The 18,240-nt window shown below is 53.4% G+C and overlaps 1 protein-coding gene across 1 annotated transcript in view; it reads left to right on the forward strand.

Moving 5' to 3' along the window:
* Positions 1-15,992: 15,992 nt before the first annotated feature.
* PITPNM3 (PITPNM family member 3) overlaps positions 15,993-18,240 on the forward strand; it is a 68,965-nt gene continuing 66,717 nt past the window's right edge. The window contains exon 1 of the mRNA XM_008581116.1: positions 15,993-16,085. The gene's annotated coding sequence lies outside the window, so the exon portion shown is untranslated. The remainder of the gene's footprint in view (positions 16,086-18,240) is intronic.

The following is an 18,240-nucleotide window of genomic DNA, read 5'->3' on the forward strand; positions in this document are numbered from 1 at the left end:
GCTGGTGGCCCGGGGGGAGGGACCCACGCGTGTCGAGGAGGGGCCGCCGGCCCAGGTGAGCCCCTCGCGCAGGTGGGCGGAGGTTCCGGGAGGGCTGGAGGGGGCGGCGGCGAGGCCGGAGCCCTTCGCTTGCAGAGGGGTCTCCGCGTGCCCCACGTCCTTCCTGCGCCCCCGGTCACCTCGTGGGACACCGCGTCCCCCTCTCCATGGCCCCGCTGGAAAGGGCCGGGTCTACGGCGCCAGGGTCCAGTCCCGCTGTTGTGAGCTATCATCACCCTTCGGAGGCCCCGGACAGACCCGGGCACGGGGACCGAAGGGGACGTCCCACGGCCGCCACTTCATCCCACACCCCCCAACGCAAACGAGGACGCGCCCCCTTGTCCTGCCGCTCTATCCGGGACGCGACATCCCCCGCCCCCGCCCCCAGCTCAGTCAGGAGACCCAGATTTCTTCTCGGGAAGGAGGGGTACTCGGCGGCGCCGGCTACTGGGCTGTCCCGCCCCCTCCCCCCACCCGGCCCTGACAGGCAGAGCTTCAGGTGCGGAGGTCTGAAGGTGGCTCTGCCCTGCCCTAGGCTCAGGCGGTATGGCCCGTGGTTTGAGGGAGTGGGCATTAGTCGTTCTTTCATTCATCCAGCCAGTCGTTCATTCACCAGCATCTGTTCTGTGCCGGGCCCTGAGCTGGGCACTGGGGATCAGGAGGACTCAGCCCGGGTCTGCACACTCTTCCGGAGGTGGAGGAAAGGCTGTGCCCACAGGGCCGGGCCGGCCATGCAGTAGGCGGCCGCAAACCTGGTCTCAGCAGGGCTTCTTGGGAGGCTGGTGTGTGAGAATCTACCACGAACTCACACCCAACCTGTGACGTTGGCAGGTGCCATGCCATCCCCCAGAACCAGGCATGACAGTGATGGAATGAGTGTGAATTCACGCATACACACATTGGGTGGGAATACCACTGGGTTGTGTGTAAATCCACCCCCCGCACCTGAATGAATGGTGCCCGGGACCCTGGGCGGGGTAGCACTCTCCCTGTGTCCGTGCCAGGGCATGTGGCTTAGGTGCTGAGAATATACTTCCATTCGTTCCCTGAGGAGTCCCGTCAGGGTGGGGCTGGTTGTGTGAGACGCAGCCAGTGTGGAACACATCTGAACACCCACTTTCTCACTTCCCTCCCTCTCCCCCTCAGGAGGGAGGGAGGCAGGCACCGGGAGATGACACTAAGGAGGCTGGAAAAGGCTCCTTGCCTTCTCCCTCCACTGTGCCTAGGTCCTTACCTGCCTCCTCTTCCTCACAAAGGGCACATGGCAGGGTGTGTGTCCCAGTCCACTGCCCTACCCTGTGTGTGTGCATGTGTGTGTGCCTGTACCTGGACGCCATGGGCACAGGTCACCTGTTAGGGCACTGTCATTGCAATAGCTCTAAACAATCATTGAGTGTACTATGTACCAAGCAAGGTGCTAAGCACTTTATTGCACAGTGATCCTGGGAGGTAGGAAATGTTACTCTTCCTTAAAACATCTGGAAACAGATACTCAGAAAAATAGCTCCCTTGAGGTGGCCCAGAGAGTCTGGCCAGATCCTGGACTCAGAGCCAGGTCTATTGGACTCTGAGGACTTTCTCCATCACTACCCTCACAGTCATCCCCCTCACCAAATGGGGGTGCCATTCCCAGCCCCTCTCCCTTCTCCTGTGGGTCCTTTACTTCCTGGGCTGAGTCGGTAAGAACTTGTTCCAGTGACAGGTGGAAAAACTGCCCTGCTCTGAGCATTGGTGCCTCGTGCTGTTCTAACATTGTGTTTCTCCTGCTGCAATTTCATGCTTGGCCCTTTCCCTCAAGGCAACTGGCCTCCTCTGTGGATCGCCCTCCTCTGTGGATCGAACTGCCCAGGCTCCTCTCTCCTTACTCAGCTGCCACCCCACAGAACCTTTTGGGACTGATCCCCCAGCAAGATCTTTCTCAGCTCTTCCAGGCTACTTTGCATTTTGTAAATGTCCCTTCTCTTCTCTAGGCTCCTCAACCCATTGAATTGAAAACAACACACAGTAATATGTGTATGGGAATCATATCTTCACCGCTGGCAAAATTTATGTAGAATAAATTGGTGAGCTTTAGAACAGAGGGAGCTATTAGAGACCAAGAGCCCAAATCCTTCTCTTTACATCTAGGGAAACTGAGGCCCAAGGAGGGGATGTAATACAGATACCATCTACCTCAAATGGGTAGACTGAGGTGCAGAAATGATCAGGCCTTCACTCTGGGGGGTGACCCTGGAACAAAGGGAGGCTGAAGGCTAGGAGTGGAGGCTGTGGGAACCTGGCCTGTGAGTGAGGGGTCTACTTTCTGACCTGTGAGGTGTTCCCTCTAAAAACTGGCCAGTAGACCACCTACGGAGGGAAGAGTTAGGAGTTTGAGCCCCATGGCTGCCATGGTAACTGACTCCAGGTCGTCACATTGCATGGTCTGGTGAATGGCACCTCTGGAGTTGTGCAGTACACAGCCTGAGCATCCGGCCATGGCTGTACCAGCTGTCAGACAGGAGCTGAAGGGAGGCAGTGAAAGGACTTTCACACTGGCAGGAGAGTCCAGGTACAAGAAAAAATGTAATCAGTCCCAGAAAGGATGGGATAAATCTGCAGAGGGTGGATCTAAATGTGTTACTGCCAGTTCCTAATCTCTGGGGAGATTTCAGTCACACAGACAGGAATCATTATTGCCCTCCTCCCCTGCATCTTGAGGGGAGAGGTGAGGGAAGGAGAGCCCTCAGTCTTGCCCTGAGGGAGCTTTTGGTCTGTGGACAAAGGAAGCGGGAGGCCTACCTGGGAACGAAAGCCAGCGATGGAGAGGTCAGTCGGGCTGGGGGTTGGAGAGGATTCAGGAGCTCTATTTCTATTTAGGAAATGACAGTTTACAGTAGAGAGCTACCTATGAGGCAGGGAGGACAGTGAGTAGCTTGCAACAGTGAGGGCTGGATTTCTCTTGGGATCGGCCTTAAGGCTTGCAGGGTTTGGACAGAAAGGCAGCAAGGGGCAGGCTTCCAGGCGGAGGTAACGGCTGGAACAAAGGCTAGGAAGTTGGAAGGGGAGAGGTGTATTGTGTAATTGTGGAGGTGCTGCTGTGGGAAGGGGGTGTGGACGGACAGGAGGTGCTCAAGAGTGAAGAAATCTGTCTGTCTGGAGTGGAAGTTTCCTAGGGGGTGCAGAGGTCTAAGAGGAACTCTGAAGCGCATCAAAGATTGGAGGGACATGGTAAGATTTGGGCGTTTCAGCAGATCCCTCTGGCTGCTACGTGAGGGCTCCTTGGAGGCTGGAGAGAGAGGCCAGCCTGGAGGAGCTGCCTGTCTTTGGAAAGGTTTTTTTGTGATGCCTGCCAGCTGAACTGCCCCTCCCTTCCTCTGTATCTTCCCCTGGCCCTCCCTCTGCACCCCAGCAGGCTGGCAGGGGTGCCCACCACTCTGGAGCAGTGCAAGTCAAAGGTCCCCAGGCCAAGCAGGAACAGAGTGAGCAGCCAAGAGGGTCATGGAACCTCTCAGGCTGGGGCAGGAATGTTTATAGAGACATGAGGCCACAGGGCTGGGCCTTCCAGGCTGGAGGAACCAGTTTATTGTACTCCCTCCCAGGTGTTGGCCTCTGCTCCAAGGGGAGGAGTTGGTGGGCTGGAGTTTATCAAACCCAGTAATTTGACTCCATAAAACACTGATCCTACAGTGTCAGAATGGGAGGGGACATGTCCAGATACTCATGTTCAAAGCCCTCGTTAGCAAGGGGACACTGAGGCCTAGGGAGGGGTAGGTATTTGCCCAAGGTCTCAGAAAAAGGTGGTGGCAGAGCTGGGCCTAGTATCCGGGTTTGGACCTTGCTCTGCTGAGTTAGTCTCCTTTTTGGTCCTGGAGGTGGGCCTGTGTCCTCACTCAATCCCAAAGCCAGGCCTTCTCCTGGGCCTCTTGCTATGTGGCTCCCAGGGACAGGGACCAGTGGCCAAATCTCTCAGAGGACAAAACATTTGGGAAAGGGACTGGCACTGGGATTCTCAGGACTTTGGGGAGGTGCCAGGGGATTTGGGGCATGACTCTGAGAAACACCCAGGCCTATGGTACCAGGAGTGCTTTGCTATGTATCTCCAGAAGAGCATTGCACTCTGCGAGTAGGTTGCAAATTCACTCTCTCAAGTCAAAGGCTAAGGCCAAATCAGATGCCAGTGTCCACACTCCAGGCCATCCTAAAACACTGCATCTAGGAAACCTTCCTGGACTTTCCTGCAGCTGGGGATGTTCTGGAACTTGGGCAGGTCTCATATTCTCATGCAAGTACATTGGCCTCTGTAGAATTACCTGTCACCAAAGCAGACTCTGCAGGCCCCAGCAGGCCTGAGCTTGAGACCCTTTGCTGCCTCTTAGTCCTGGCTGTGGTGTCGTGTCATGAGCCAAGGTTGGTACAGCTCAAACGGAGGCCCCACTTCAAGCATATGACCTGGGCTTGGAATCCCCTATCCTCCATTGGAGGACTCCGTGACTTGGCCTGTGTTTGGGAATCTAGTGGTGGGACACAGAATGTGAGGACATGTCTAGACACCTCTCCACCCCCGCCCCTTGTGGAGAGCCATGTCTGGGTCAGACTGGCCAGAAGGTGTGATGCTTTCTCATGTACATCTTAGTATATTGTGGTTTTTCATAGCTGGAAGAGGCTTGGAGATCTTCCTGTCCTACCTGTTAACTGAGACCAGCAAGGCAAAGGGTTCTTCTGTGAGGTCTGGTGTTGTTTCTTGCTCAAGGACAGAGAACGTGAACTCCCAGAGACCAAAGAGGCTTTGGGGATTGGGGAGGTCCTGGCAGGACCCAGCTGCTTCGCAGGAATTGTCCTAGATTCCAGGCTTGGGAGAAGGAGCAAAGGGTCAAGGGTTAGCAGCCTAGGAACAATCTTGCTCAGTTTTTATAGCAGCCCTCAAGATGCTTTACTATGCAATGGCTCGACAACATCTCTTACAGGTAGGGCTAATGTCATTCCCATCTTATGGAGGAGAAAACTGAGGCCCTGTAGGGTAAAATGTCTGGTTCTAAAATCACATGTAAAGTGAGAGGCAGAGCTGGAATTAGAACTTAGGTCTCTTCTACTCATGGAGTCAACATTCCTAGGAGTTAAATTGTCTAACAAAGCAGAGACCCAGCTCTGGTGCTGGTTGACCTTGAACTGCCCACTCTGTGCCTTAGTTTCCTCATCTGTAAAAGAGAAAGGGGAAGAAGAGTTTGGGGGTCAGGGTGAAGTTTACATTCTTTCCAACCCTAACGCTGCTCTTTCTTCCTTTGTGGCTTCCCTTGCTGCAGGCTTTACTGTGCTATGAAGGGGATTCACTCCCTCACCTCTCTTACCTCACATTGATCCACCTGGATGGGTGCTTGAGGATAAGGGGATAAGTGGGGGGGCTGAGGACCTGCACATGGAGAGCATGTGCCTTCTGGGGGTCCAGGGCCCCAGCCCACTCCCAGATCTGCAGACAGGAGCCACTTGGAAGGGGTTGGCCAGCGCCCCAAAGGGAAGGGATAGGGGTGGGAGGGGGGAGGAGAGAATGCATAATAAATGAGTTTGGAAATCAAATGAGATCTGAGCTCCCCACCCACTCCCTCAAATCTCTTTACACTCTCTCCCTTTTAAAATTCTTGTTTTCTAAAGAGAAAGAAAATGCTAAATGGCACCCCCTTTTTGCAAACGAATGGGAGCCTTAGTGAGTCACTCCGGAGGTAAATGCCACCTCCAGGGTCCCACGTGTGCCTGCGGAGGCCTGCACAGCTGTGTGGCCAGCAGCCACCATGGGGTATGTGTGTGGTTGGAGGGTGGACAGGGGGCGGGGAGCCTCCTGCCTGTCCTCGGCTCTGGATGGGAGTTGAGTCTCAGCACTGGGGCCCCACCTAGCCAGCCTGCTTTCTCGAGGCTCTTCCAGGGCTGCATTCATGAGGCTAACGTGAGGGTGGGCCATGGCTCAGGCTCTGTTTGAGGTTAGGAGTTGGGTGCATGGTGTGGCATGTTGGCGCTCCATCTGTGCCTGGAGTTGGGCACAATGTGGGTGAATTCAGGGTTCCAAGAGGGTGAGAAAGGTCAGTCTGTGTGGCCAGGGCTGGCAGGGAGCAGGTGAGCATTGCATCTGCCTCTGGAAACCAGAGTTCTTGGGGGTCAAGCTGTTCTCTCTAGTTGTTTTGGTGAAGCTCTTCTCCAGGGCTGGCCAGCAAGAGAGCTCAGAGGGGACAACCTGCCAGGAGAAGGTGCCTTATCTTTCTCTGAGAGAGTCATCCTGCTTATTAGCAGACTTGGGGCAGGGGAGGCCAGTGAGGAGGTGTTTCTCTTCCCAGATGACCCATTCTTCTGGAAGGAGGGGAAGTAGCCGTCTGTTAGCCAGGGATGCCAAACAAGGGTTGAAAGCAAAAATAGAAACGCGTTGGGCTCTGTCTGGGAGGGGCGTTGAGTTCTGGTGCATCCGAGAGGCCTCTTCTGAGCCGTCTGCTGCTGACGCCGTGTTTGCTTGGCTCTGGGTATTTGCAGAGCACGTCACATCCTGCACTCCTGCCCTCCTCAGGGAGAGACCTAGGTGTGCAGAATGTGGGGACCGTGAGCTCATGGGGGCTGGTGGCTGAAAGGCTTTGAACTTGTTCTAGGGGTCTGTCAGAGATTCCGAGCATCTGTGGCCATCCATCCATTGCATACCTTTGACCTTTTCTGGATTGTTCTGGGTTGGTCCAGATCACCACCCTCCTGGGTCAGAACTCCCTGTGGCCCTGCTGCAGCCCCTCTTCTCCTCACTCCCACTTCCTGCCCCCCATAAGGCTGGTCCCAGCTGAGCCACTCTGGAATCATCCCTTGTGGTAAAAAGAACTATTTTCAGCCTTCCCATTACTGCCCGGTGGGGGTGGGGTGGGGTGTGTGTTGATTCCTCGCTGCCTTTTTGTGTAGTATAATCTGGAGCAGTGATGAGAGATTATCCAGCCCTTCCTCTGGGGCCTTGGCTGGCAATTCCTGGCATTGTGGTTTGGCACTGAATGGAGGGGCCTGGGGGCAGAGGCAACCTTAGGCCCCATCCTTGCTCAGAAGCAATCCTGGAGTGGCAGGTGGTATAAATCGCCGTGCAGGGTCGTATTGGCTCTTGTTGGTGGTGGGGGGAGCTGCTCCCTTCCTGCTGTTTTCTTCAGGCTGATGGGAGCCTTTGATGCCCTTACCATTGACCTGGCCCTCTCATTGGGGTGGTGGTCTCTGAAAGAGCACCCAGCACCCTCTGAGGAGTCTGTGATCCCAGCCTGGCCTCCCTTCCCCTGGTTTGGTGCCTGGATCTTGAGCCTCTGTTCTCGGCTCCCTACAAAGGGGTCTTGGGATGATTACGAGGAGTGCCTCCCTCTGTCCTGTCTCCAGGCTGCCCCACGTCCTCCCTCAGCCCCTGCTGCTCTACTGAGGAGCCTACAGGTGGCAGAGCCTGTCTGTGGCACAGTGATGGGTACTATGGGAGCTCCCTTTAGAGGGAGGAGAGAGCCTCCTCTTTATGGAGCAAGAGTCTGGAGGGGCATAGGGGGCCATCTGGGCCTTGGGAGAATTGTTCCAAATAATTCAGAACTGTTGGGAACATAATTGGCAGAGCAAATGAAAGTACAATAGATAGCCAAAGCTATTAATCACTAATTATCTCCTAAATAAGGTAATTAATGGGTATTTAAATGGTGCATTTATGACATACAAGCAGGTCTTCAAAAAGCTCGTCTTTTCCAAAGTAACTGGTTTGGCCAACTGTGTCCTGCTTGGTTCTAATCCCCCCTCCCCCCTTCCCACCTTTCCTCCCAGGAACAGGCAGTGTGACAACAGGCAAGTCAGTTTCCTTCTCTGGGCTTCAGTTTTCCATCTGTAAACAGGGATCATAAACCCTTCTTTACTGAACTCCTTGGGCTGTTGTGAAGATGTTAGGAAGTGAAGGCCATGGATGTCTCTGCTAGTATAATATAATAGTATACAGTGCTGTGCAGAATTTAGGGTGCTAGCTGTGAAAATATCCTTAAAGTTATGTGATAACAATGCCTGGATTATGCTGGGTACCATCAGTGGCCAGGGTCAGGGTTTGAGCTGTGGCTGTTCTTGTTGCTTGGTCTATTGCCAAATTTGTGGCTTAGTCTGTGACTGGGTCAAGGCTTGGTTTGTAGCTGTGTCTGTGGTCAGATTCATGGCTTGTTTTGAGACTGAAGTTGTGGCCTGGTCTGTGGCCAGTGTTTTTACTTGACCTATGGCAAGCTTAGGGTTCAGGCTGTGGTTTAGGTCAAGGCTTGGGCTATGCCTAGTCTTAGGACCTGAGATGCTGTCAGGATAATTCTGCAGCCTGAAGTTGCAGCCTCAGTTCTTGAGTGCATTACCCATGGACTGATGGAACTGCCTGGTTGCCCTTGGGAGCTGGGTTCCTCCCTGGGTCCTCCAGGATGTTGGCTTCAGATTCTGGGTACCCCAGTAGATAGGGCTTTCTGGGGCTCCTGATATGTCCCCTGAAACAGCCCAGCACACAAGCTCATCAGTGGCACATATAGCAGTTTGGGAGATGGTTGGGACATGTTTCTATAGCAACCAACCCCCAACTAGCACTGGTTTCCTTCAATAATGCCTTTTTCTGGAAGCAGCTTCTCCTGGCCTCTAATCCCTCCCTGGGTGGCCTTATACTCCCTTCAATGCTAAGTATGGGCTGGTTGACCCAAACTTACCCTGACCCAGGGAGGAAGCCTGAGGACATGCCCCACAGGGTACTCCCCTGAGAGAGGAACTTCCTGAGATCTTCCCTGTGCTAGGCCATGCTGAGCATGACAAGAGTCTCCTCTGTGCCCAGCCCTGAGCTGGGAGAGACTATGGGCTCAGAATTCCTTCCTGCCAAACATTTGCCCAGGGGGCACCCCAGCCCAGTGGGGCAGGCAGGCCCAGACTCAGCCTGTGAATAAGTGCGCTGATGGATGCAGACACTGTGGAGGAGGCAGGCACCCGGCCCAGCCTCGGGACCAAGGATGCCCTCTAGCTGATTCTTGCAGCAGGAATGAGAATTGGGGTTGAGGTGGGGGATGGAGTAAATTTTTGGCATCAGGACCTGCAGGAACAAAGGCCTAGAGAGGAAGGAGGAAATGTGGGAAGGCTTGCCAGGGGCCACGTGTTGCTGGAGCCCAGACCTGTGGGAGGAGAGGCTGGGAGAAAGCAGGTCCTGGCCTTAAGTAGCTCAAGGTTTGGGGGGCAGACAGGACACAGTCCCAGGAAGCTGCAGCAGGAGGGAGGAGAGAGGAGGATTCAGCCCCTGAGCATGGGCAGGGGCAGATACTTCCAGCCTTCAGGGAGCAGAGGGGCTCCCATTGCGGGGCCCGGAGGAGAAGGAGGCGCCTGCCCTCCCTTGGAATCTTCACAAATGAAAGAACCAAAGAAAAGCCCTTGGATAACCATGACTTATTATTTTATTTAACAAAACTTTTATAGCATTGATGGATTGCCAGGCACTATGCTAAGCCTTTTTCAGACATTCATTCATTTAATCCTCATTGCAACCCTATGTAACTTCAGTTATCACCCCCGTTTTACAGAAGAGAAAACTGAGGCACAGAGTGGTTCAGTGTCATTTATTAAGGTCACTAATTGGTAGGTGGCAGAGCTGGGGTTGGAGTCAGCTCCAGCAGGAGTGGGACAGTGGTTCCCTGGCAGGAGGAAGAGGCAGAGAGGAGGAGGACCTGGAGAGCCAGCCGTCTGTCTGTGGGAGCCTCACCCAGACTCTGTGAAGCGCCACACTCTGGGGACCCCGGGGCAGAGCTGAGGAGCAGGGAAGTGTGATTCTAAATGTGTGTGCATGTGGCTGTGTGAGCCGCATGTGGGCTCTAGGCTATGTGTTCATGGGCTCTCCGTGCCCACGGGAGGTCCCCAGGTCTGGCAATTTCAGCCACCTTGACTGTCAGAATTAGACCCTCATGCTTGTGCTTATAGAACCAGCCATTCTTGCGCATGTGTGAGAGAGGCGGGCGGGGGGGAAAGATACGGGGGATAAAGGGGCCACCTAAATGAGCCTGTAGCCCTGCAGCTGGCTCTTTTCTCCTCCTGGCCCCTCTCCTCTTCTGAGGCACAGATGGCTTGAGTCCATCAGGCATCGCCAGGCTGCGGCTTCAGATCCAGCCTCCAGCAGGGCTGGCCACAAGTATTGTGGCCACAGTCACAAGCCAACTGGCCGACAGGCCCCGTGCTGGGCACCTGCTGTGGCCGCACTTAGAGGTGCTTGTCCCTCCCTGGCTGTCTGGGAATTGCGTGTGTTATTTGAACACTCTTGGAGCCATGGCTCCTGGCAGATGCTCATGTCCCCTCACTTGCTCTGATGAGCCAGGTTCTTTACTCTTGAGAAGAAAGTTCTAGATCCAGCTTATACTGGAAATGGCTCGATTACTTTGACCTGTCTCTCTCTCCCACCCTGCCCCCGCCTGGCCAACCCTACCCACCCCTTCCTTTAAGGCTCAGCTTAGGTCCCCCTTCCCCCAGGAAGGCTTCCTGGCCTCTGCAGGGGTCCCTGCCTCTGGGAGGTGCTGTCCATGCCCGCCAAGACCTTGCCCGGATGGACGGAGGGACACAGTGTGTGCCTGGGGCTGGTGCTCCCAGGCAGGGAATGTTCCAGTTCAACTCTGTCCCCTACTTCTTCCTCCTGAGCACCATCTGGCCCAAGATCTGGCCCCAGAAGAGTTGGCCAATACCTTTGCTCCTCATGTTACCAAGCCAGGGCTTTCCCTATGAAATGTCCTTCCCTTCAGACAGGGATCCTGGGCACAGGGCATGGCTCCCTTCAGTTGAGGATTTTGCCCTCAGGCTGGGGCTGCCCTGGGGTCCCTAGTACAGGGCAAAGCACTCACAGAAGGCTCCTGCCCGTCTGCCTATTCTTGTGTCCCTGGGAGCCAGGGCTGAGGTGTGCAAGCTGGTCAGGTGGAGCTGATAATCTGAGCCAGGACCTCTGGCTGCACCCATGTTGGAGAGATGCAGGCCTGTGGCAAGGTCTAGGGGACCACACTGGACCTGAGGGGGTAGGTAGATGGGCCAAGAGAGGGTGTGGGAGGGCTCCCAGCAGCCCCTCCTGTTGCAGGGCCTGGCTCAGAGTGGGGGTGCTGCCTCTGGAGGGTGTGAAGATCGTTGTTTCTGTCTGGAATGCTGGGAAGGGTTGAAATATTCCCCTTTCTCTTTTATCCTGACTTAGGGTTTTAAATAAATGTGGTAGTGAAGATGGATGGAAGGAGTGTCCCCAGGGCGAAGTAGGCTGGGCCTTGGAGGACACAGAAGGAGCTTTGCAGCCTTGGGCAGGGCCCCTGGCAGACTGGAAGCCCCTCAGGTGGGCTTGTCTAGCCTCAAGTCCTGGTTCTGTAGCTGTCAAAGGCTACTGTCTCCTGAGTGTCAAGCAGTGGCCTGGACACTTTGTGGCTGATGTTATTTAAATCTAACAGTGAGGTAAGGATCATGATATCCATCCATTACACAGATGAGAAAAGTGTGGCTCAGAGAGGATAACTTGCTTCAGGTCATAGGCTAATAATTGGTAGTGCTGACCCCAGGTTCATGTTGCTGTAAGCCCATGCTCTAACCACTCTGCTAAAATTTTCACCCATGGCTGGGAACTGATTTGTGTATGTGTGTGTGAGTGGGGGGGTGGTGGTGAAGAGTGGCAGGTTGGGGAGGTCCACACTCTCCAAGGAATGTAGACACACACACACACACACACACACACACACACTCATGCAGACACAGTGACAGATGCTCATGTAATTCTAGACATTTCTACTCAGGAATGTAGGCATCCATTTAGATTTTCCCACAGACACAAGGATACCCAGACACTAATTTGTAGACCTGGTGGGCAGATGGTTCTAGAACTTGGACAGCTGAGCCCCCAAGGCTGGGGCCCCACGAGGAGCCAGGCGCAAGCCTCTGGCTCTTTGCCCAGCTAGGCAGCAGCAGGTGGAAGCTTTCTTATTTGCCAAGAGAGCAGACCGGATACCCTGCCCTGAGCAGCCCAGCATGATGGTTCTGAGCACAGACCCTGGAATCAGATGGACCTGGGTTCAAATCCTACCTCCATTGCTTATTATTAGCTTTAGCCCTCGAGCAAATGCCTTCACATCTCTGAGCCTCTATTTCCTTAGCTGTAAGGTGGGGATTTGTTATACACACTCTACTGGGCTTGGTTAGGATGACTTCTCAGTATCTGGAAAGCAGCTGGTAGACTGTCTGGCACACTGTATGCACTCAGCAGATCATTTCATTCATTCACATGTTTGCTAAATGCTTCTTGACCCTCTTTCACGTGGGGCCATATACTGGTCCCAGAACATGCAGAGAGGTGTAGGGCAGGGACCCGCCTCAAGGAGACCGTCCTTCTGGGCCTTTACCCTCACTGTCCTGAGATCATCATGCCCACCTGCTTTGACTCTCAAGAACATGTGTGGCCTTTAGCATACCTGACCTTTGGCCGCCCCCCCTGGAGACTTTCTGACCCTCTCGGGCATCTGTAGCCCCCTCTTCTTCAAGTTTGCAGGTGGTAGACTCTGGGTGGGGGAGGAACCTTAAAACTCACCTGTTCCAGACGTCCATCCACGAGGCCATCCCCTGCCTGGTCTGGCCCCATTTCGTCTCATCTCCTCTCATTTCTGCCTCCCTTTTATCATTGGCTCCAGCCACGTGGGCTTCTTTCTGCCCCTCGGACATGCAAAGCTCATGTGCAAATTTGCCCTTGCAGTTTCTTCATCCAGGAAGGCTCTTATCCACACACGCTGCCCCATTCATCCCATGTGTGCACGTGAGCACGTGTGCATGCACACACTTACACACATGCATGTGCTTAAGAGTTTCTGGCTCTTTCTCATCATTCAAGTCTCAGTTCACCTTACACTGTTTCAGAAAGGCCTTCCTCTCTGGCCCTTCCCGAGACATTCTGCCCTTGGCTCTTTTCTGTCTTTGAATTATGGCCTTTGCCGTTTGCTGAAAAGTCTGCATGCTGGAGGAAAAGATGAGGGATCAGCTCCCATCCAGAAGCCAGGTGACGGTTGCTTCTTAACATATGCATTTTCACAGGTTCTTTTTTGTGCAAGTGTATATACTGAGGTCCCCCCCAACACCTTTCCAGAGGTTGTTTTGGGCAGGAGACGTTGTATCACTTTTAAACAAGCTTATAGTGTACATATAAAAAGCAATGCAGGTATGCCTTTTGAAAACAAGAAAAATAATAGTAAACAAGATAAAACATGCATTTGAAAAGAAATCCAAATACATACTTTGACCACAAAGGAGACTCACAACAATAAGGTAAAGGATTTATCTGAAAGGAATATCAGCTATATATCTGAGGTGAAAGATACCGTGTTAGTTCAGCATTTATAACTAGAATAGGTGACAGGGGGCTGAGTCCCCTCGTCAGTTTCCTCTGTGGATAGACAGATCCACCGTTCATGCCTGTCTGTTCTTTGGGCTCTAATTACACTGCGAGAGACACTGGGGAAGGAGGACATGGCGGACACTGGGTAGAGATTTTATGTTCTTCACAGCACTTCACCTTTGTTGTTTACTTGATCCAGGTTGGCTTTCCCTGTCCCCCTGCAGAATGTAAGCTTTGGAAGAGCCCCACCCTGACCCTTTTGCTCAGCACAGTGTCCCCAGCACCCCACATGGTGGCTGCGGGATGGATGCTCCCTCTGGTGCCTACCTCTAGCTGGGAGGGCTTGCTTCCTCAGATGGAGCTGACTGGCCTCCCTGCAGCCTTCCCTCTGTGCCGTGCTCCCTGGGACTCCCACGAAGGCCAGGCCACAGCTATGTTACAGAGCCTTGCAGTAGCCTGGGGTCATGGGGGCCTGCATGGGTGGATGCTGCGGAGGTGCTGAGTGAGGGACACATTCTAGAACTCTCTTCTCTTCTTCAGGCTCTAGCACACACTATTTGTGAGTGGGGGGCTCTTTGCCTTGTTCTTGGGCAGAGTGTACACTGAACTAGTATGAGGGCCACTGTATACAGGAGCGTGTGGCTGAACCCTTGCCATTCAAACTCAGGAACCAAACAGACTCAGGTAAATCTTCAGATGGCTCCACCACTACTTAAGCTCTTGCTGCTGACTATCTAAAACTCAGGAACCGAATAGATGAGGATAATAGGACTTGCCTTACTCTCTAAATTCTTGCTTCTTTGGTGTGGAATAGATTTGGATAGCAAAAGATATTTATATATTAATGTATTAATATAGTGTGTGCTCATATAGCACGTATAATAGTTTTTATACCTCTAGTGTCTGTTGATTGAGAAAACTTGTAAAGTTAATACAAATTCAGCAAGAATTTTAAGTGATTGTATTTTCTGAATCACAGAAATCTCTACATGCATTTAAATTATACCAAAGTATTTTTTCATGCTATTATAAATGGTGTTGTTTATTAATTTTAAGTTCCAATTGTTCATTACCAGTAGTTTTTAAAAATAGATTTTGTCAATCATGTCTCTGACATTAAAGACGGCTTTGGCCTGGCCAGTTAGGTAAGTTGGTTAGAGGATGGTTCTGATAACACTAAGGTCCAGGGTTTGATCCCTGTACTGGCCAGCCACAAAAAAAAAAAAAAAAAAAAAAAAAGTTTTATTTCTTTCTTTGCAATCTGTATACCTTTCATTTCTTTTTCTTGTCTTATTGCACTAGCTAGAACTTCTTCCACATGCATTCAAAAAATAGTCCCATAGCCACGTTAGAAATACACAGTTATGTTATTGCAAGGGGATTCTCAGGTCCCCTTGCAATAAGTCCAGGGCTCAAGGGGGGAAATTGCTAAGCCAGCCTGTCATGCTGTTCACACTGGCAGGAGGTGGATGGGGGATCAGAAGCTTAGAAGGTCCCCATGAGGAGTGTGGGCACACCCAACTTTGCACCTAGAGATGACTTCTGGGTTGGTGCTCCCTGTGGCCTCTGACTTTTCTGGGTCTCAGAATGTGCTTCTCACTTGTCTGCAAGCCATGGAGCACAAGCTGGGTGTGTGGGAGTTTGTGGTGGGTGGGGCAGGAGCGACTGTCAGGAGGGCTGTGTCCCTGGGCGACCTGGGCTGGCCTCTCCCTTCTTTAACAGTTTATGCTCTGGCATCTGGGGTCAGGGCAGGGAACAGTTCCAGCATCCTGCAGGGTGGCAGGGTAGGGTGAACTGGGTCTGCCACAGGTTCTCCAAGGACTGTATCATAAGGTCCATGTTGGCTGTGGCTGGGAAAGATGTCCACCTTTCAGTTCTTTACTGACACTTGCTATATGCCAGATGGGGTCCTCAGACATGTTCAGAGTTGAAGAGTCTCAAGGGACAGTCCCTGTCAAGTTTCTTTTTGTACAGATGGGACAACTGAGGCAGAGGTATTGCTCATACCAGGTCCCCAAAGAACCCAGGTCTCTATGGGGACAGGACATGTGTTCTTGGTGGCCAGGGCCAATGAAGTGTAAGTAGAAATGTGTCACTTCTAGGCAGGAGCGTTTAAGACCGGGCTTGACTTTCTGTGCTCTTCTCCCTTGCTTTGGCAGAACTTGAGGTCTCATTTTGAGATGGTGACACCATAAGCTTTTGGCACCTTTGAGTGAACGCAATGTACAGAGCCCCTTTTAACCTGTGTGAGTGAGAAATAGACCACTGTTGTTTTAAGCAGTTGAGGTGATTTGTTAACACAGCAAAACTTACCCTCTGCTGACTGACACCTCCTTGGCAAAGTCTCCTGGCAAAGTCACGTTGGCCAAGTCTCTACCCACGACATGCAAAGTGAACGCACTCATTACTGCCCCTCTGAGCTTTCTCAGAGAGGCACTGGGGCTTGAATGGAGGTGTAGGAGAGGGAGGGCTCTACGAGGTCTGAGGCCTTGCAGGGAGAGGGCACAGCCATGCACAACACTGAATGACCCTGAGCTCAAGGGGTTCTGAGGTCACCTCCCTCACACTGGGACATGGTCTCAGGCTTGGCTAATGGGTATGTTCCCTTTGACAGGTGGCCCTCCCCCGGGCGGCGGTGCCCCCTGGCACCTTCGGAATGTCCTCAGTGACTCTGTGGAGAGTTCGGATGATGAATTCTTTGATGCTAGAGGTGAGTGAACCCATTCTCACATCACTGGCCGAGTGACTTTCCCTGATACCCCTTGAAGGGGATCCCTGCTGGGGGCTAGCACCCCTCCCCACTCAGACTTGACATTTGCACTTCCACACTCCATACTTACCAGCCCGTGGGTGCCCCGGAAGCAGGCGCTCAGAGGCCACCCATCCACTCTTTGAAATATTTGCTGGGCCCCTGGTAAGTGCCAGGAGCTGTCCTGGGTGCTGGGGATACCCATGGCTTGGCTGCCACCCTCATCAAACTTAAAGTCTGGTGGGAGAGGCACACATCAGACAGTGACAAGTGGGAAGGATGCCATCAAGTAAAAAGCACCAACTGTTATGACAGAGAGCTGAGAGAAGCACCTCAGTGTGGCGGGAGGTCGTTAATATCCTCTTTGCAGAACTGGCCAGGTGAGGAGCAGAAGGAAGAGCCTTCCAGACACAGGAGACAGCAGGGACAAAGGCCTCGAGGTAGGAGAGATTGGGAACACTCCAGGAAGGAAGCCCATGTGGCAGGGAGGTGGTGAGCAAGGGGGAGGTGGGGGGACAAGGCTGCTGGGGCCATGGTGCTTATGGTCCCGTGCACCACTTTTAAGATCAGCCTCAGAGAAGGAGGGAAAGCCTGAGTGTTAGAGACTTGGTGGGTGAGAAAGCCTGCTCTGCATCATAGCACAGCCAGCGCACAAGACAGTGAAGGCGCCATTTAAGCTGGGATGGAAGAAAGGGGCACTGAATGGGGTGGGCGTTTCAGGCAGAGACCTGCCTGAGCAAAGGCTCAGTGGTGTGAGCGTGCAGGACAGGTGTGGGCAGCAGGGCTGGAGTCAGTCTGGAATTTAGGAGAGAAGACCCTCACCAGCCATGCTCAGCTGGGCTGGGGGGAGTGGGGCAGGAGCAGGAGGGGGAGGGAAGAGAAGGTGGGGACACCAAACACAGAGACATAAGAGTGGGGACCAGGAGGATCCCCAGCCATGGAGGGTCCCCAGCTCCTGCTTGGCCTGCTTGGCCGTACTGTGGAAAGTCACCATATTTAGGGTGTTGACTTACTCCTGAGATGGGGCCAGTTTTGCAATGCCTGGTAGACGGGGTCTTGAAAGAGAAACAGAGTACGTGCTGTGCCGGGTAGACATCTGGACTCAGAACAGGACACTCGGGGCATGGTCTCAACCATGCCATCCACTTGTTCTGTCATCTCGGGCAGATCTTTCACCTTCTTTGGGCCTCAGTTTCCCTATCAGCTCTGTGTGTCCCCCAAATAGAGAATACCCAGTTCGGGTGATTTCCAGGGAAGCCTGGCTGGGAGGTGGGGAGCTGTCCTGGCTCAAGCCTCCCCCCATTCTTGGCCCTGGGTGGAAAAACTCCCCCCTCAATGCCAGTCTTAAACTGGCCCATTTGGGGCCTGTTTCCTGTCTCCTATCGGTGTCTGATTGGAGTAGCTGCCGGGGCTGAGCTTCTCCATAGCAACTAACCCACAGTGTGACAACAATGTTTCAATATTTTGATGCTTAGAAGACTTTTATTTAAAATATTTTGCAGTTCATCAGGGCTCCACGTTCTCAGCTGCCAATGACGGCTTGCTGCGGGAGGCGTCTGTGGGTAGCACACGGGTCAGCTCCGTCCCTCGGGCCCTGCTCACCTGCTTTCCCTGAGAGCAGCTGTGGACGCTGCCTGGGCCCCCCCGCTGCCCGCTGGCTCCCTCAGCCGTCTCTGCACCCCCTTCTCACTGCTCTCGTGTGAAATTGGCCTCATCCCTCACACCCCTCTGATTGGCGGCCCCCCCTTCTCTTCTCTTCCTTAGACTCCTCACCTCCTTCCTCTGCTCTCCCAGGATCCCAGACTCCCCCTCCCTGTCCCACCTTCCACCTCTCAGCACTCCCTACGAGCCTTGCCCCTTCCGTCTTGCCTCTCCCCAGCAGGCTGGCCTCTGTAGGCCTAAGCCACGGGATCTGCCCCACAGTCTGCTGGGACCCTCTTTAGTTCTGATTTGCTGACCCCCACCTCCCGTCTGTCCTATGTAGCCTCCCTGGACTAAGGCCTTTGCAGGTTTCTCTGGCTCAGGGTAGTGAGAGATGAAGCCACCTTTCTTCTCTCTCTTGGGAACCTGGTCCAGCCCAGCCAAGCCAGTGCTCTGTGTCCAGAGTCAGGCCATC

This window comes from Galeopterus variegatus, unplaced genomic scaffold (assembly GCF_000696425.1).
Source record: "Galeopterus variegatus unplaced genomic scaffold, G_variegatus-3.0.2 Scaffold2269, whole genome shotgun sequence".
In the NCBI taxonomy this organism is placed as follows: domain Eukaryota; kingdom Metazoa; phylum Chordata; class Mammalia; order Dermoptera; family Cynocephalidae; genus Galeopterus; species Galeopterus variegatus.